Genomic DNA, 21,149 nt, shown 5'->3' with positions numbered 1-21,149 from the left:
CGCAGTGATAACTTCCCCCTGTGGGCAGTACAAATACTTCTGCTGGTAATAATTTGCACGACAAAAGCTTTCTTGGTTAGGAAATCGTCTTAAATTTCACGCAACAGCGCTTATGAAGTGATAATATAACAAAAGAATAAATAAGTGTAACCGTTATGTTTTAACTACATGGTGACATGTGAAGTGGTATGATTTGTTGGTATTAATTCGCTGCGGTGCGGCAAAAATTTTGATCGAAAAAAAGAAAGAAATGGTGGCCCTAGTGAAAGGACCCGGCGTGTCGCCCGCGCAGGCCACCATGCTGACGGAGTTTATGGGGCTCTTGCATTGCCCAGGGGGCACTGCAAAAATGGGGCTAAAAAGCGCCCTCTGTCATGAACTGGGTAGTACCAAGCGCAGTCGTCTGCTTCGGACAGCACGTTTACAATATGGACCCACCACTTTCGGTTTTGTTGTACCATGACTTGCAGCGAATATCGGGTGCCGAAGATTTCTTGCAGGGGTGGCACGCTGCGTAAAGGCAATAAATTATGCAACGCCGAATACGTGTACGGCGTTCACGAAATAAGCGGCGAAGTTTTAGCGCGGTGTCAATCGCAAGTTAAGCGAGTCGCGCACGAAGTTGAACTTCAGGTAAGGTTTGCACGCTGCTAGATTCAGGCGCATAAACGCGAGGAAATGCTTGCTATAAATGAAATCACAGCAGCAATAAGCAGATATCATGTGTACGGAACTGCTCGAGCGCACGATCGTACGGGCCGCGACGGCGGCGGTCTTTCGACATACCGCGAAACGGCGGGCCTCCTGCAATCTTTGTTGACTGCATGCCGCTAGACAAGTAGTTATGCCTGCACTGTAGCAGCTGCCATCTGTCCCTTTAGCAACTAATAAATAACTGATGCAATGCATTTGAGCTTGCGGTAACGTACGTGCGAATCGCGCTGCAGTGCGAGCTCGTGCGCTGCTCGCTTGATGTAGTTTTTAATGACAGCGCTCGAAGATCGACGTGCTGCAATCAGTACTACCTTGCTGCGCTGCCTCAACGTGCTGGCTTGAGGTCATGCATGATGCACGATTCAAGCCAGCATGCATGAGCACATTTAACTCTCTATAACCATTGCTGCTCGTAGTGGCGTAGTGAATTGTCACCGAATCAGCCCGACCATTTGTGCTCATTTGCACAAACCCGGTCACTTCACCACTTCGCACCGGTCGAATTGTTAACTGTCGCTGTGGCCGGGTCTCGAATCGTGAATCACCAGCCATGCCTGCTGCTATGTCGGTCTGCCGTCGGAACTGTAGGTTCAAAAGGCCGAATTTTATAACGCAGATAATCAAGCGAGCTTCAAGAGAGGCGAAGCAATCAGCATGGCGCGAAGTATCGCTAACCCAGCGCGCCGGACGCTCCGCTTCACGAGGCCTTGAAGGAAAACCGTAGAATCTGATATTGGAATTCAGTCCTTCTTCTTCATGGCAGCCCACGACGCAGAAGTAACGACGGTGACGCTTTTTCGAGGCTGAGCGAGGTCTCTCGCTCCAGATCGGCGTCGCCAATTCCTTCTGCTTCCATCATTACGTCTTTCGGAGAGTCCGTTTTAGTTAAACTAAAGGCTGCGAAGAGCACGCAGTCTGGTCAGCGTGGCCTGTGAGAAGTGACGAGCTTTTCTGCACTCGCTACAGAGCAGAAAAAAAGAGCAAATCGACGCAAAACTCGGACTATAAACGTGCTTCGCCACAGCCAGGGCTCAATACTACCCAAGCTGGTACAACCCAGATAACGTTTCGCGCGCCGCCACCAGGCGCCGCTACTGTACCTCAAGCTCCAGCTCAAGACGCCCATAGGGCAGCACCCGTACTTCACCAAAGGAGCCCCAAGCCACTCGCCAAGCATGATTGCAGCTAAAAAAAAGCTCTGGTCGAGGTAGCCGCCGCCGCGCTCAACCCGCTAGGACCGGCTAATAAAACAGCTCGGCGCTGGCGCCTGTATGGGCGCGGCTGTGCTACGATTGTGTAAAGATAGGGGCACAGGTGGGGGCACAGAAAAGGTGAGCCTGCGGCTCGCAACATACTTCGGAACGTATCAGCTAACGGTGTTCATGCAAAACGGCAAGTGGAAAGCTGGGCGGGGTGAGGGGCTGGGTCTCTCAAGTTCTCGGAAGAAGGACGCTAGGTGGCGTCGACCAGTCAAGACGCCTTCGCATCGAGCTCCGACAATCTCATACGTTTCATCGTCCTTTCCTGCTACCAGCCTATCGACGACATTATCATCGGACAGGGCTTCGCTCAAGGAACGGCTGGATGTCCTGCCCTCCACAAGTGAGCCCATCTTTTGGATTTTACGAGGGTTTTTTATCCGACCACGTCGCTACGCCTAACGCCGGAGCTGAGACGCAATCCTGGAACCTACCCCCACTCCCGTCGACGCCAGTCTCGCGCCACCGCGCGCGGTTGCGTGCCACGAGGTGTCGGGTGCCGTAGACGCCAACGTGCAATCGGAGGCGCCTCGCTCACTTATAATGGACCTTACCCCGCCTGCCGCCGCAACCGAGCCAGCCAATGTAATGGACACTCAGAAACCGAGGACGCTGCTGAAGACGGCTGGACAACAGTTCAATACAAGAAGAAGAATCTTACCGCCCCCCTGCACCCTGATGCGCTCCACACAATCGTAATTCGGCCTCAGAGTGATGTGCACCTCCCTCAGCACAAATTGCACCACATCTCACAAGCCGTGCGGCAACAAGCCCCCCTCAGTCCACACGAAGCCCTGGATCTCTCACTGCATATTAAGCCACGAAGCAATATAATTGTTATCAAGACCCCAAGTTCAATAGCAGCGGAGAAAATCGCTGCCATGTCTCAACTCGCACTTGGACCAACCACGCACACTGTCACAGCATACATAACCGCGCCGGCCAACTCCTGCAGAGGGGTTATCCATGTAGTTGACGCCGCACATCTTCGGAGCACCTGATGCAGAACTTGGACACTTTTGGGCCCACCATACTAGCCTCCCGGATGATGGGCCGTTCAGAGACTGCTATTATTACATTTGAAGGAAGCATTGTCCCCAGGAAAGTCCTCTATCATCGAGCTATGTTCCGATGTCTGCCACACCACCCCAAAGCAGAGTTCTGTTCCTTATGCCTGATGTATGATCATCGTGCTGACAACTGCCCCACCAAATCAACTATTTTCAGATGTCCTGACTGCACGAGACAACTCAAGCAGGCAGGAGAGGAACACCAATGCTTTCTCCTCTGCTTGCACTGCGGTGGCGATCATAGAACCAACGACCCCAGCTGCCAAATTAAAAGGCAAAAAGACCATAACAAGACAGAACGAGCCTACTTGCAACGCATCAAACTGCGCAACGAGCAACAGCCTACGCTTGGTTCCAGCGCCCCCAACACCGCAACCTCAACTGATTACCATCGCGAATACCCTGCATTATTATCACACGGACAGCAACAGCAAATAACGCAGACGCAACAGCCCCAGAAGAAGCAACAAGACATGCTACCTAACACACCGCTGTCACAGCCGACGACTTCGGCAAGCGCTACACCGAACGTGCAACGACCGGCCTCGAGCAAAAGCCCTGCGCGCACCCCACAGTCTGGGAAAACCATCATACCCAAGGCGCCTGGTAAGCCAAGCACTCCTATCATCCCGCAATCCCCATCCTTGAAGACCCTAACATCACAAGCACAGTCCCCTACTCCAATTTACGAAGCACCACAACATCAGCAACACGTCCTACACGCGCATTCCCACAAGACACCTTCAACGCTAGAGTCTCGTCTAAACAAATCAGAGACCTTGTTAGAACGCTTCGAAAGCATAGAAAAGAAACTCGACCGCCTCACTGATATTGTCGAAAAACTTGCCTCAGCCTACGAACGTCACGAAACACGCCTAACCGTGCTGGAACAACGAGTAGACCGCATGCTTAAGCGCCTTCTTCCAGATGAAGATCTTAGCTCCGAAAATATGGACCACATGTCTCATTCGCAAAAGAGACAACTTCCTGATGACCCAATCGACACCTCCAACACCCAGTCTAAGACCGCAAAGGTCGCTAATCCATGGCAGAAGTAAGGGACGGAAACTTTTGCGTTTGGCAGTGGAACTGCCGCGGTCTCAGTAACAAAAAAGCAATAATGATGCAATACTTCCTAAAATTGAAAAACCCACCACATGTGTTACTTCTGCAAGAAACATACAAAGAACAGAACATCCCAGGATACACAGCTACACATTCAGCGCACAATGAATACGACCTACCATTAATTTCGACGTACGTAAAACATAACATTAAACACTACACGGAAACAGCACCAGACTGTTTAGCAAGGTATGTCTTAATAACCACAATATACCCGGACAACTCACAACGACCTGCCAAGCTGTACAACGTCTACAATCCACCAAAATCCACGTACAACCTTAGTCAGATCTTCAAGCACGCTAAAAAAGAAGAGAAGACTCATGACATTTACATCATGGGAGATTTCAATGCGCCCAACACATCATGGGGATACAAGGCGAACACGAAAACGGGCAGGTTGCTGGAAGACAACATAAACAAATTTCAGTACACAGTTCTCAACACTTCGGGGGTAACAACTCGCGCAGGGGCGCAAAATCAAGTTCCTACTACACCGGACCTCGCGTTGCACAAAGGTGAATATGCTACGAGCTGGGAGAACACCCATGAAAACCTAACTAGCGACCACGACATACTAAACATCATTATACACATGACGCCTCGAAAGCGCCGCGCTACAGTCACCTTCACAAATTGGGACAAATTCCGGAAACTGAGGCAGAATAACACTAACACAGGGCATGACTTGGACACGTGGGCTAAAGGCCTCCTAGAAACTAAGACAGCAGTTACAGACACGCACACAACTTCAGCGCCGGTAGACCGGCCCGACCCGCACCTCACACGCGTCTGGAAAAAACGCAAAAAACTATTGAGAGTCTTATCCCAGCAACCGCATAACAATCAGCTTCGTGAAAAGGTAGATGATGTAACTATTCAAGCGATCAATCATGCCCGGACGCTCGAACAGACAGAATGGAACCATATTTGCGATAGCATCCAGAATACGTTAGACAAAAAACACACGTGGCATCTTTTGCGTGCCCTGCTCGGCACAAAGAAGCAAGTGATCCCTACCATAGAGAAGCACGCCAGTACACAAGGTATAAACAAAACATTTGATGAACTCCGGACCCTTTACATACCTGCGGCACATCAGTCACTGTACACAGACTATACGGGCCCCCCAAACGACAACATCGGTGGTGACTTCACTATGGCAGAACTAAACATAGCATTGATGCAAAACAATAGGGGGACGGCGCCGGGTCCTGACGGCATCACATATACTCTTCTGCGTAATCTGCCCGACGAAGATAAAGAAACGCTTCTCTCGCACATAAATGAGCATTGGAACGCGGGCACCCTCCCAGACGAATGGAGAACATCACACATTACCATGATCCCAAAACCAGGGAAAAAAGCCACGCTTTGCAACCTCAGACCCATATCCTTAACATCATGTATGGGCAAAACAATGGAACGGCTTGCACTGAACAGACTAGAAGAACATTTGGATAACACGAAACATTTTCCGCACCAGCTCATAGGCTATCGCAAGAACATTTCCACACCGGACTTATTTCTCATACTACAGAACACGCTTCTGCAGCCAAAGACAGCACAGACCCAAGCCCTTCTGGCAATAGATATAAAAAAGGCATTCGATAATGTCACACATGATCATGTACTCAAATCGGTTCACGACAGTGGATGCGGCGCCAACATGTACAATTACATACGCAGTTTCCTCAAAGGCAGGACAGCACGCTTCAAGGCAGCGCAGTCTCTTTCCTCCCCCATCAATATTTCCCGTGGAACACCTTAAGGATCGATTATATCTCCCACCCTCTTTAATCTTTGCATGACAGTGCTATCAAGGCAGCTATCCACAATCCCTAACCTTCACCACACTTTCTACGCCGACGATATTACCCTATGGTGCGAAACCGGATCTCCAGGGAACGTCGAAACGACCCTCCAGAAAGGCGTCGAGACCATAGTTAACCACTTACATAAAGCCGGACTCGAACCTTCAGCAGAAAAGTCGGAACTTCTCCTCATGAATCGAACACATTACCAAAAGAAAACAAACGCCCTGATACAACTCACCTTATTAGGCAAGCAGATACCAAAGGTTACATCGTGCCGAGTACTCGGCTTTATCATAAATCACAACAACAATGCTAATTCTAACGTTATACAATATCAAAAAGACTGCCGAAATCTCACGCAACTAATGCGTAGAATCATTGGCAAAAAACACGGATTGAGAGAAGAGCAACCAACACAGCTCGTGACTGCGCTCGTGTATAGTAGGCTTCTGTACACCGCACCATTCCTAACACTGACACAAACACAAACTCGAAAACTCGAATCTTCACTCAACACCCTTCACAAGGCCGCCCTGGGCCTACCGATATACACCTCAAATGAGCGCCTTCAACAAACGGGCCTCTTTCAACTTTCGCAGAACTAACACAACAACACCAAGACCGACAAGTAGCGCGATTGTCTTGTACGGAGCAAGGATGCGACATCTTGAAACGAGCAGGGATCGCCCCTATCCAGTTGACACCAGTTAACCAAAGCCCTCCGCTACCACGCAACATTGCATTTACAAACATACCAAAAAATATGACGCCACACCTACATGACGGTCGACGTCAAGCGCAAGCAAAACATCACCACATAGACAGGAAATGCATCACGATATACACGGACGCCACACGCTCTGACATGGGATCATACGCGTATGCAATATGTACACCTGGACAGACAGCACCGATCATCCAAACAGCTGGGCCATTTTCCAACCCTCCCAACATAGCCACTCTGGAGACTCACGCGATAATATATGCCATACAAGAAGCCTCTCTACTCACTAAGCACCACTCCAGTAACATCAACCTTTATACCGACTCCAGCAAAGCCATTCGCAACATACAACAACGACTGTTGGAAACACACCTACATGACATCTTAACAGAATCCTGTAACCGCAAACCGAGCATTACAATCACCCTGCGTTGGGTGCCTGGTCATGCTGGGATCGAGGGAAATGAGTTGGTTCATCAACGTGCCCGTGAAATTAACCTCCGGGCGCCCTCGATTCCCTGGCCAAATCCAACGACAGTGGAAGACGCTGCCACGTACAAAGCGCAAATAGCTGATTACTACAAGAACATCAAGGAAAACCGTACTATCCCCAACCTCACTCCTCACTCAACACGGAACAAGCACATGTCCTTCGTAAAGTTCAAACGAACACTCTTCTCACGCCACTAATGCTCTACAACTTCGGTTGGCGTAGCACAGCTCACTGCCCCAACTGTCCGGAGATAAGGGCAGGTGCAGAACACATTCTGTACTCATGTAACACTGCCATTACCTCTCCTCATTTTCCTTACCCTCCCCCTCCTTCCTGGAGTGCTTGGCTTCACTCGGACTCGGAGGATGAACAACGAGCCTTAGCGGGGCAGGCGCTCTACTTCACTGGGCCTTAATGTTGGCCTTAAATAAAGTTTTTTTCCTTCCTTCCTTCCTCGGAAGAACAGGCCCAGCCTCCGTTCCGGTGAATTTTTTGAAGACGACGCCGAGGTGTGCAGCACTCTTAAAGTGAAAGTTTTACTGGCTGCGAACATGCGATTTCGCTGTGGCAGTGCTCCCAGGAGGCACTCCCAGGAGTCACTACTGCGCATGCGCCACTAGTAACACCGAGCCACTGGTGCTCCGCCGCTGCGCAGCGCGGCGCCTTTCCGCAGCCGCTGGTTGGTATGACGTCACACCGCGCTCCTCGTCGTTGCGCTCGCCACCGCTCGCTTCGCCATCTACGTCGCATGCCTGATAACATGTCGTAGGATTGAAAAGGAGAGCTCGCGATCACCGCAACCACAGTTGAGGCGGCAGTATGGACGGCGACAATTCTGATAAGCAGGAGGAGGCCTGGAATCGACATCGGAACGATAAGAAGAGGAAACGAATTGCCCAGGAAACAGACGAACACCGCGCCGAACGACTAGATAAACGCCACAACATAGCGAGACAACCAGACTAACCAGGACTAGCAATCAAGATTAACCAAGGCTAACCATGCCGTGCCTTAGCTTTCGCTACGCATACCCTGGCATAGCCGAACTAAGCCACTATGATTTTTTTTTGTTCCTATGTGTACCGATTTGGGGAACCTACACCATTCAGTGCTGGTGAATATTTTGCTGTTGTGTGCTTCTGTCTGTTTTCTTGCAATTAAATGCACATGCCACCACCTGTGATCCGTACTTTGCAGAAATGAGAATCCCACCCCATTAGCACTAATAACATCTGAAACCAATGCTGTTAAGAAACACCTTTTGATTGATTATATCGCCCACTACTCCGTAAAACATTAGTAACTAGTAGTCAAAGCATTAAGTCACTAGTTGGTCACATGCTGTATTAAGAGCTTTCTGTAGAAATTGAATAGATATATGTGAAACAGACTTTGCAAACAGTTGATAGAACTTAACCAACAATCACACTATGTCTACTGTACTTTATTTTTCCAGTGGGAGAACTCCAATGAGGCGACCGTTGCTGTTGAGGTAACCCCTCCCCCGGCAGCAGCTTCCCACGTGTTTGTGGGTCCCAAGCCGGGCACGAGTCGTACTGCACGCAAGGCACTTTAGCAGCTATTGCAATACTAGCGGATCACTTAAAGTAACAAAGCCGTGTCTGTTAAGCCCTCTAACAGAAATTATGTTTTTCTCTGATTTAACTACAAAGAAAAAGTGCCTTCCTAAATGTCACTACAAACTGGAACTCTACTCGGTACGACTATTAATACCGTTTGTAAAGCAGCTTCTGTAGCATACAAGCTACCATGTAGAAATTACTATGAGTGCAGCATTTTGTAATGCTGTGGTGTCTTTTTGCTTATGCATCCGAATTTAGTGCTCGTTTCTTCAACGGTTTGTGGCTGCAATTACTTTACAGAGGCGGCTTACAATTACTTTACAGTTACAGAGGCGGCTTGGTAGCATTTGCTGTCTTTTAACATATTTTTAAAATGTTAAACTGCCCTCACAAGTAACCTTGCTTAAACTACAAGCCTTGCAAACATTGCCAAACAAACATTTACATTGCATAACCTGCAGCTGCAGTAAGTGAATTTGTTTCGCTGCTTCAGCAGCAGCTGGTGCATGAGTTCAGGGCGTCCCACGTGCTGCAGCTACAGCTGGCAGCACAGATGTGTTGTTTGCGGGACGCCACTGGCCTCATTGCGACCACCCTGCGCTTAAAGCCTCTTGATAATTTGAAATTACCGACACTCTCCTCCTCGCGGCCCTTTCCTCTTCGATTCTCCTCGCCTTTTCTCCTCGGCTCCCGCGGACGGGCCACGGCATTCTATGGAGGCGCGTTATTTTGGGCCAGTTTCACGACCCAGTGGTGGTGAAAATTTTGAGAAATGCTGATAACCGCATCGATCATGCCGAAGGCAACGTTTATAAGGAGGTTGTTTTTTTCCTGAAGCGGTATACACGCGGTATACTGATGTAAAAGGAGCTTTGAGGCGTTCAATACTGCAGACAATTTTTCTGCCCCATGATGAGATGCTGTACTTTGTGTGTCTGAACTAGTATTGTTTGTAACACATCCCTCTGCCTGTGACTTATTACGCGAAAGCCTCAGATCTCTGTTTCAAGGTGGCGTTGTTAAGTATAGAAAATATCACGTGACCCAAGGAATGCCGGAAGCGAACCAAAGCATGTCCAGCCATGTATAGGAGATGATTACTGAATAGCAGAGTTAATTAAAAATTGATTACTGATTGTAATAAGGGGGATTAAGGTGTATTAAGGAAGAATAAGGTGTGTTGAGGATAATTAAGAAGGATTAAAGTCGACTAAGGAGGATAAAGATGGATTACGACGAAATACGTTGCAGTGCTAAACGTTATTGCCAGAAGAATATTCCTTGAATTACCGCTTCATGACCACAATCATGATTGATTGCTCAATATTCGTGATGAAAGCGCATTGATTCATGTATTTCGGCTAGTGTTAAATCAATGGAAAAAGTTTCCGCACAGAACAAAACAGCAGAAGGGCGGTTTTAAAACATTCGATGGCTTTAAACCGAAGGTTCCCATCCTCAGCCTTGATGTAGACATCAACAGCAAGCGTGCGCGATCAGGTGAACATCCCCTGAACATTGCCTGTATCCGTGAGAAAACCAAATAATAATCGTCGCCCACACATGCGGGCGTGGAAGTGCAGTTCAAAGCAAATTCCGAAAATCGAAAGTTAACTTAGGTATCGCCTAAGAGAACGCGAATGTGAAAGCCTTGTACCGACTACGTAACTCACCCTAATCAGCCTCCATCAACCTTCATCCATCCGTTTTCACCTTCATCGTCCTTATTACACCCTTATGGGTCTTATTACTCAATCAACCCTAATCCACCTTAATCCACCCTAATCGATCTTAATCCTCTTTCATGCACCTTATTACACCCTAATTCTGTGTAATACGCATTAATAATTGTTCATGCACCTTAGTCCCCCTTTATAAACACTAATCCTCCTTAATCCCTTTTATTCCACTGTAATTTACCCTAATCTTCGTTCATCCACCTTAATCCTCCTTAATACGCCTTAATTCACCCTAATCAACCTTAATCCTCCCATAACCCACCCTAATCCAATCAATAATGATTCATTCAATAACTTGGCTAATCATTAATCTATTATGCACGGCAGGTTATGCTTTAGGTCGTTTCAAGCCTTATTGGGTCGCATGATATTTTCTGTTCTCCACGCATCCTTGAAAAACAGATCTAAAGCCTTTCGCCTAAAAACTTAACTAACGCGGTTTGGACTAGCTAGTGCTCATCACCGGCAAGTATAGCCCAGGTATACTTGCCGCTAATGTTTTCAGAGCCTACATTCATTGTATGACTGACGCACACATTGACATAAGGTAACAGTAATAGCTGCTCTACAAGCCGCTATTTCGATTTTCAGTAGAACAGGTAACGTATCCTAGCAATAACGAAAAGTGCGATCGAGAGGTTGTATCATAACTCAGAATTCTTCACAGCGCAAAACAACCTATAGTGCTTCATTTCTGACTGAATAACAACAGTTGGCGACGTGCGAGGTGATGGAATCCCATCAGAATATTAGGCATACTTTTATACTTAATATGAATGTTTATGCAACGTACAAATTACCGCAGCAAAAATTCTGGTGAGAAGGCCGGAAGAATTAAAAGAAAATACAGCATTAGGGTATGTCTTGATACGAGCAATAAGAAAGACCCCTCACCTCGCAAACAACATTGTTCTTTGTCGGAAAGAAGTTTCTTGGGTTAATGTTATGCAGCCACTGCTTCCCGGGCAAGCCATCAAGCTTTCCTTGTGGTATCATAAAAAGTGCATAACCATCTTCAGGCTTCTTGCTGCAGTTATATGCGCAACTGCAGGGCATATAGCGCTGGCACAGACAGCGGGAAACAACGTACAACGTTCGCTACGCCGAGCCAGCCGAGCAGAGGAGAAAGATGGCGCGGACGAAAAAGAAAAGCACAAGGAAAACACAAGATCCGCGCGTTTCCAAGGGCAACGGCAGGGAGACCAATCTTCGTGCAGAAACACTGGCGCAAGACCGCGTCCCGCGGGGGCGACACGCAAGGGGCGAGGTGAGGCGAGGAGGTCGTGCGGAGGCGGCAGGGTTCAAAGAGTGGCGGTACTTTCTAATTATCAAGTGAGTTTACCTTAAATCTCAAGGTGGCGGTAAAAAGGCCTAAATGCTGTAAAATATCATTTGCTATGAAATGCGTGAAATATGCAAGTATTAATGAAATATAAATGATTAAAAACGTCTCCTATGTCCATAAACATTTCGTTAGAAAGAAAGAAATCTTTATTCAGGCATACTGTAATACGATATGCTTGACAGTATCATCTGGATCCTTCGCCTATGCGGTTAGTTTTGGATCCATTCCATAAATAGTACAGTATTGACCCGTGTACTTCCTTATCTTTATCGGGCGACCACTTCTCGCCACCTAACAAATGTTATCGCACAACGCAGGACACGCCTGCACGTAAAAGAAGCTTCTGGAATGTTATCGATGGTTCCATCCGCTGTCTTTCCCCGCAACTTGTGCAATCTGATTGCGTGTATGCGCGACGCGAATAGTGTAGAACTTTGTGAAAGACACGCGGGTCCCAGCGGTTACTCTGGAACATTCGACGACTGATCTATAAAAGCCGACGCGCTTGACCCGCTGATCAGATTTTCGACGATCGCCGACTGTGTTCGCCGCTATCGTTGTGCTTGAAGTGTAGCCTGTCTTTGTGGGCACAGGTTCGCCCAATAAAAGCTAGTTTTGTCTTTCACAGTATTGCTACTGTGTTCTTTAACGTCACTACCACGTGACAGTATGGTGTGGCGAAACTTTATTCTCGGCCTTCGGAACGCGCGTCAGCACGTAGCGGGCCGCTCACACGTCGGTACAGAAAGGCCGAGCCTCTCTGCTGCGTCACGGGCCCTATTGATAGCCGATAGCTGTGTTTCAATAATGTCAGCATAAATTAAAATAAAAAGCAAGAAGCAAAAGCAGGTTCTCTTATAAAGCATATTTAAAGTGATATTTTAATGACGGAATAGTATTTGGAAGTTTTCATATGAAGCTGGGTATTCCAGAATTTTGCACCGACAAATTATAGGGAGCGTTGACCGTATACATTATGATCTTTCGGTAAGTTAAATTTTATACTCAGCCTGGCTAGTATTTATTGTAAGCGTGAAAAATATTGGTGAGATATCTGACTTGTTCGCGGTCAGTATTCTGTGGATTACTGTACAGTGTTATAGTCCCGAGCTTGGATAATTGGCATTAGATCTAACGGTGCAAAACGCATTGCAGAGGGTGCGTCCTTAGTGACCAATTCAATTAATTTCAGCACATGTTTCTGAATTTTGATTAAATGATCAATGTACGAGGCGTAGGTGAAACCCGAAGATTGTATATGACATATTAGATGTCATCAAAAATTGCTGAAATAAATCAGACGCGATGTTTGAGGATGGACATGTTTGCTTCCCCTTAATATGTTCAGGACAACATTCATTTGGGCTAGATGGTGCATACTTGAATAAACCTTCTTATCACGACCAAGAACTACTTATTTAGTTACTTGTTCAATATGTGGAAACCAATGTAAGGACAATTCACGACTTCTTCCTAGATATTTATGGCTACTATTTTCTTGGATTTATGTTTTTCTGACATATAAGTTGAATTTAGTAAGAGTAGCTCCTCAGTTAAAAGGAAATACTGCATAGTTCGTCTTTCTGCAGTTTAAAACAAGCTTTTTTTTTTACTTTTAAACCATTCTAAGGTATTCCGCATTTCACTTTGAGTGATTTCTCCTGCTTCCTGTAGTGACACGTGCAATTATTGTAGCTGTATCATCCGTGCATAAAAGATAGAATATCTGAGTGATCTAGGATAATCTCTAATGAAGAGAAAGAGGAGTATTAAACTCAGTACGGACCCTTGTTGAATGCCCCTTTTCACTGTGTTTAGTGAACATTCCTTCCCACTAACTACTACTAATTGCTTCCGATTTGTTAAATAGCAGCGAAAGAAATGATGTGCGTCCATTCTAAATAGTTGTGTGCGCACAAAGAGGTGTTATTATTTTCATTATTTGTTATGAATTGCTAGCAACTCGCCCAAACCAACATCCTTCTTAGTCAAGTGGTTGTCCTCTAAAACCATAATCTTTTAATTTTCGTAAATGTATACAGTGGTCTACTGAATCTACCGATTTTCTAGTATATAAGAACACACCGAGTGGCAAATAGTTCTTGTTAAGTGCTTGGTTTACAATTTCTGTCAGAGATCTTACGGCAGTTGTAACAGAGTAAGTAGTTCGAAAACAGTATTGTGCGTTTCAAAGTATGCGGTAATCTTCAATATATCTTGCGACACGCTTTGCAATTAGTTTTTCGAAGAGCGTATTAATAGATGACAACACGGTTATTCGACGATGGTTCGCTAAATCATTTGGTTCATGTGTTTTCTACATTACTACCACTACTCTGATTTTGAGCTGGTCAAGAAATGTACCTGATAGGAGGGATTCATTCAGCATGTTCGCAAGCACTGAACTCAAGATGTCGAAGTTTTTTTAAAGAAAGCTTGCAGATAAACCATTGTGAACCCTGGCCTTATGTGATAGCATAAGATTTACACTATATATGATTTCCGCTGCTGCTATTTCTCAGAAAACAAATGCGGTAACTTGAGAAGGAGGTAACAATGCAAGAAACTCTGTATCTTGGGCACCATGATTGCGTGCTGTAATGGTGTTTCTTATAATAAAATAGTTAATAAATTATTCGGCAAGGTATGCGTCAGTAGCGCCTAATGCGTTGCTATATGGGGGTATATTGCACTGTTTTGTTGACGGTATAAGATAATTACCTGTTCGCCACATTTCTTTAGAATTTCCTTTTGCTTTTTTATTAATCCATTATGATATTCTTTCTCATTTACGCATAAACGAAAAAAAGAGGTTGCGCGCTGTATTATATTGAGCATGGTAATAATCACTGTCTTTGTTTTGTTTCACTATATGTAGGCAATATTATTTTGGTAATCGCTGAGAGAATAGCATCCGCCATCCGGGCACAGGTAGAGATCAACAAGTGTGTGGCTCTACGTCAGTTTGCATTTTTTTAACAGAATAAGTAACAGATTGGAGAATTTTTAATAAGCTTTGTTAACATTGGCTGGGGAGTCGGAAATGAACTCGATCAATATGCACCTAACCTAATGTCCACCTGGTGCATGGTTCACCAGCATTTTTACGTTCCTCTCCCATTGGAATGTGGTCTCTGCAGCCGCAACCGAACCCGCGGCTTCTTGTTCAGGAGCGCAACGCCTTAGCCACATATGTGAATATTGCCCCGCGCTTTTCAAATAACCCGCTTGGTACTCACATGAATCCTGATGCATCTACTCGACAATAAGACATGCCAGTTGAATAGTATGAAATCAAGCAGTAGCATGCTCCAAAACACCCACAATGTGAGTGCACATGCAAGAGTTGCGTGCAACAAACAGGAAGAATGTAACAATACATTTTAATCATGGGCTTCTCTGCGCAACAATTACTCACCCGCCACCTATCAGAAGTAAAACGAGTTGGATTATGCGAGAATGTTAAGATCGAGATCAAGCAAACGACGACCACCGGTAACTTTCCCAATTGTGGGAAGAAAGGAAATGGCTATGCAGGCGTCACGCAAATCACGCAGTGTAGTGCCCACATTTGCTTAGACAGCTGCAGTGGCCGGCATTGCTGTGCTAGTTAATAGAAAAATAGGCGAAAACTGAAGCTTTACCTTTCAGAGTGGAACGCGATAGCATTCAAACATCGCTGAGTGCTTCTTACGCTTCCCGGTAGCGGCAACTCATGTATCTCTAATGTTTGCAGGGAGACGCTGGCGGCCAACGCAATGCACGAAGGCGAGATTTGTGGTGTTTTTTTTTTTGATGGTCTGCAAGGAACCGAAAGGGCAGCACCGCTCGTAGTCAGACAGATCTGAAACGGCAGCGGCAAAACGCTATCGCCTTAAAATTCGTTTGTGTTTGAATTTCCGCGCATATTCATAGGCTTTTGTATATATACATGTTTAGTACTTAAGTTTTCGCGTACATGTTTTGTCGTATATATAAACTACAATCCGACGCTATCATGTCTGTAGGTTATAGGTCGTACTTTACAATTTTTCTGACGCATTTTCTCCTCTGAAATGCAATTCGTTCAGTAACTACTTTGTGCTAAATGCGGGGCCTGCGTGGTTGGGTATGCGTGGTTCGGAGTGATTATTCCCGAAACGACGCCGGACGCCGACGCCGGATTAGATATGGGCAAAGCGGCTCACTTCATTGTGCCGCTCGGAACGGCCTATCTCACTGAAATAAACCTGTTCATTTGAGCAGCCCATTGGTTGACCTAAATCAGTAACCTGTGTTATGCCACGCGGCGCCTCGCGCTGTCTCGTTTTCTTTTATACTTATGCCGGCTCGCTCCTGCTTCCCTCCTGCCTGCCGCGCGTACCTTTCGTTTTTTTTTTTTTTTGAGCGCACGCGCGATTAGGGTCATCATGTGACCAGATAAAAAAATGAATTCGTATTACAATACAACACATCATTGGCCTCATTTTAATGACGTACTAATGCAACACGCTCAGAAAATCCACAGAAGTGGATGACGTGAGGGAAATTTTCTTTTCTACACTAATTTACATGAAGACCAGGACGTAAACTGTACATTTACCTGTTGTTTTTAATGAGACAGAAGTCTTCGTCTTCGAAGTGTTGTTGCACCAGCGCACGATGCGCGATCGATGAGAGTCGAGAAACATCGTTCGAACAGCAGCAGGCACTAACGGCTCCATCCTTTGCCAATTAAGGCTTCTTCTCCCCTTGGTTGCATCAGATGCCCACTATAGAAGGGTCACAAAATCAAAGGGACTGCTGCGCACACCGCATGCATCAGTCCACGTACGAATACCGCGAGTCTGTCCACGCTGACCACCACTCACCAGCAAGAAAACGAAACCACGAAATTCAGCAAAGGGGCGGCTCTGACGGCTCACTGAGCGAGAGCGAACCGGCTTCCTCTCTTCAAAAAAACCTCCACTCACTTCTACCGAACCAAGGCTGTCTCATTCTTTAAAAAGAGTGGCTCAATACATCCCGTTTTCTTTTGAGCTTGGCCCATCTCTGGATTTTCTGCGACACGGTATCCTTAACGCTATCTCGATAACACAAAACTTTTGTTTGGTCCAGTTTCTTCACATCTGAAAACCTTGACGAGCAGCGCCAAAAATATGAACAAAGAAGACACAATGACACAGGACGAGCGCCGACTTCCAAGTACATTCCAGAAGCAGTTACAAACGATTATAAATGCTCAACATCGACACGTACCACACAAGCTTCCGCAGAGTATCATTTTTGCCGTTAACAAGAAACCTTCGATAACCTGGTAACTATCTATGCATCGTAGTGTCTGTACTACGTTCGGGAATTTCTCAGTGAAAGTTTCCTTGCAGTCGGTCAATTTTACTTAGGGGATCCGTTGAAGGATTTCTTCCCACACTTGCCTGTTTCCCTTTGCTTAGGTTATTTTTCGAGATAGTGCACGCGCATGTTTGAAAAATCAACAGGTGCGATTTGAATGGTTTTAACCCTTTGAGAACTAATAGTTCCAAGGCTATCAAACATTGCACGTTCAGGGCAAGGACGATGCTCTGTGGAAATGTATGTGGTACGTGCTGGCGAGCATTTATAAGCGTGTGTAATGACTTATGGAATACAGCTGGCAGTTTGCGTTTGTACTTAGTATTTATGTCTTCATTGTCCCCGTTTGTTGCACTGCTCGTCAAGGTTTTCAGTTAGTTTCTAGAACTTGTTTCTCGACGGTAAAGCCACGTACGGAACAACGAAACAAGAAAGGAGCGGACGCACGCTGCAAAGAGCGGTCGTGTGTGTTAATTATTTTTGCAATCATTTCATGCCATGTTTTACCGCGAAACGCCAGCTGCAGGGATCAGCTATCATACTAAATGTACCGAACGGAATACTAGGCATTGACCTATATCGCCTGCATTTATACATCCTCCAACAAGAGCCTATTGCAATTGTTCTCACATTCGATCAATGCGTACAGTGATACATGTAGGAAAGCCGTCAGATTTACAAAAAAAAAAGAAAAGGTGCGGCCTGCCGCGTGCATGACAAACGGTATGGTCCACCGCGTAGCTGCCAGTCAGCGACTGTTGTCGGGGGCCAGCCTAGAAAATGCGTGGAGCGCGCTTGGAACGCCGTCGCCCGTGCGTCCCATGCCCATAGCTAGCGCCGTTCGGCCCAGCCAAGCGGCCGATAATGCAAGTACATACGGCTGTCGCGTACGCTCCCATTGCAGCCCGCCTCACGCGGCAGGCCCCACCGTTTTACGGCGAAGCTATTCAGAGCTAGGGTTCTGTGCATTTGTGCACTGCGTGTGCAATTACCCTGGGCCGATCCCGGAGATAGTGCAATACCGGGCCGACCCGCGGCGGAGGTGAAGCAGGCTTAGAGCGTTCCGCCAACTTGCAAAAATAACTTTAATATCTTGGGTCCAAGTAGAAAGCGTATCAGATACAAAGCTGATAAGAAGAGATACTACACTCTGACCCGCATCAGCCACGCCTACGCTCGCACAGCCGTCTCTTTGCCGGTGTTCCAAGCGCTGGCGTATCTACTTTCCTTCGGCTCTCCCGTGGTGCCGGTCCCATCGAAGCGTCACGCGTGGCTAGTTACCTCCGGCCGCTCAGGGCCGCAGCCCCGTCGTCGACACGAATGTTTATAAAAATGACGGTAAATGAGCTCGTACATTTGTGTAAAATTCTGTGTCATCTATGTGAGGTGTGCTGAACAACTTCGCTGGTCATCTACCTCAACAGATTGGAAAAATGGCTCATGATTTTTTTCTTGCATGCAGCGGCTGTGCCTATAGGATATTGTCGCAACGTCAAAAGCAGGGGTTGTAGAGCGCCGCTCAGGAGACAAAGCGGCAGGTCGCTTTTTTATTACCGAGCGCAACTGCGACCTCTTCACTGCGCCTTGAGAATACCGCTCATGCATACCGCTCATGCAGTACTGGCGCGGCATTGCGGTTCCTCCGAAGGAAGCATCTTCCCGATGCGCAATTTAAGCGGGACAACGGGAGAGAATCACACACAAACACACACACACACACACACACACACACACACACACACACACACACACACACACACACACACACACACACACACACACACACACACACACACACACACACAAAAGAAAACAAGAAAAGCTACAGTTAGTTCGACAGGTGCGGCTTCATCCGTACCACATGCGAGGCTCCTATTAAGACGCTTGGTTAGCCCGTTCGTTTGGGGATGATATGCGGTTGTTTTCCGGTAGCTTGTACCACTGAGTCTCAGAAACGAGTCAAGAAGTTCGGCAGTGAAGGCAGTTCCCCTGTCTGTGGTGGCTAATTTTGGGGCGCCGTGCCTAAGGACGACGTTTTCAATGAAAAAATGAGCTGCTCCGGCTTCTGTGCCCCGCTGTGTAGTTTTCGTCTTGGCGTAGCGCGTCAGGTAATCGGTGGCAACCATGACCGACCTGTTCCCGCTGTAGAAGTTGTATATGGGCCTAGGAAATCCATTCCAACTTGGGCGAAAGGCTGGCCTGGTACCTCCGCCAGACGTAAGAGACCTGTGGGCTTGCCGGGGGGTGCTTTGCGTCTTTGGCAATCGGCACATGTTCGCAGGTGATAATTTACAGCAGCACGTAGCTTCGGCTAGTAGTGCTTTCGTCGGAGTCGGGACAATGTTCTTCTGTAGCCTAGATGACCTGCGGTAGTTTGATCGTGGCATGCTTATAGTACTTCTTTTCGAAGTGATGCCGGTACGGCGAGCAGATACGTGCTGCCACTAGCAGAAAAGTTCTTATAGAGAACATCGTTCCGGAGAAACGACCGCAGTACCCTGGCATAGTGTCGCGGAGCGCCTTTACTAGGGCCTTCCCAGAAACTAATAATTTGGCGTCTTCATATTTTATAATGAATAGCTACCAACTAGCCCACCAAGAAGTGCTTTTAATGAGGGGGAGCAGCTCTGAGTCATGGCGATGCTCCTGTGAAATGGTGACGGCATCGACGACGCCCAAAAATGCAGCGTCAACGTACACGTCATCGTTAGCTGTGGACTCGACGGGTGACCGCGAGAGTCCATCAGCGTTGGTGCGCCTCTTTCCTGAGTTGTAAGTAATAGTCATGTCGAACTCCTGAATCCTAAGGCTCCAGCGCGCCAGACGGCCAGATGGGTGTTTCAAGTTAATCAGCCAACAAAGAGAATGATGATCGCTGACAATCTTGAATGAACGGCAGTACAAATATGGGCGAAATTTGATAACCACCCCCACCACGGCGAGGCATTCCTTCTTGGTAGTGAAGTAGTATTCCTCCGTACGAGAGAGAGTTCGGCTAGCGTAGGCGATTACATTTTCGGAACCAAGATCAACATTGCGCGCATCAGTCTGAAGTACTACAGGCGTACCTTGGTCAAAGTGCTCAAGAACAGAAGGTGTTTGCAGGCCTTGGCGTAGTTCGCTAAATGCTACTTGCTCATTTTCACCCCACAGAAAGGGAGCATTGTCTCGTGTCTGGCGTGTTAACGGTGCCGCAATACATGGAAAACTCGCAATAAAGCGTCAATAACAGGCGCACAGCCACAAAAAGCGCGTCACTGCCTTCTTGTCAGATAGTGTGGGGAGCTTTGCCACAGCACCTATTTTGGCTGGATCAGGTAGTACACCCTCGTCACGAACAAGGTGGCCGAAGATGCACAGTTCACTGAAACCAAAATGACATTTCTCGGGCTTTAACGTCAAGCCAGCCGAGCATATGGCTTGGAGAACAGTTAGTAACCTGCTTCTCTGCTCCTCAAATGTAGCTGAGAACACTTTTACTGCGTCTAGATAGACCAAGCGTGTTGGCCACTTCAGGCCTGATAGTACGGTGTCCATTAGTCGCTGAAAAGTGACACGCGCTGAGCGCAGACTGAAAGGAAGGGCCTTAAATTCATAAAGACCATCGGGGTTTACGAAGGCAGTTTTCTCACTATCTCTCTCATCGACCTCGATCTGCTAATACACGCTTCATAGGTCTATTGATGAAAAATAACATGAATTGCCACAGCCTGTGCAGCGAATCATCGATGCGTGGCAGCGGATATATGTCTTTCTTCGTGACCTGGTTCAATTTACTCTCAACTATGCGTAATCGGAAACTGCCGTCTTTCTTTTTGATTAAGACCACGGGTGACGCCCAGGGACATTTCGAAGGCTTTATCACACCAACCTTGGGCATCTTCTCCACGTGCTCTTGAATCTCTTCGCGTTCCTTTGGAGCTACACGCTAGGGTTTATTTTTCGAATC

At 46.9% G+C, this 21,149-nt stretch overlaps 1 protein-coding gene and 1 pseudogene across 1 annotated transcript in view; both read right to left on the bottom strand.

Annotated features, from left to right (window-relative positions):
* Window positions 1–21,149, bottom strand: part of LOC142578119 (uncharacterized) — a 186,120-nt gene that overhangs the window by 153,858 nt on the left and 11,113 nt on the right. The window lies entirely within an intron of this gene.
* On the bottom strand, window positions 18,189–18,368 carry LOC142580581 (U2 spliceosomal RNA; annotated as a pseudogene).

Source organism: Dermacentor variabilis, chromosome 4, assembly GCF_050947875.1.
Source record: "Dermacentor variabilis isolate Ectoservices chromosome 4, ASM5094787v1, whole genome shotgun sequence".
In the NCBI taxonomy this organism is placed as follows: domain Eukaryota; kingdom Metazoa; phylum Arthropoda; class Arachnida; order Ixodida; family Ixodidae; genus Dermacentor; species Dermacentor variabilis.
Note: the sequence above shows the minus strand (reverse complement) of the source record. Positions and strands in the feature narration are given on the sequence as shown.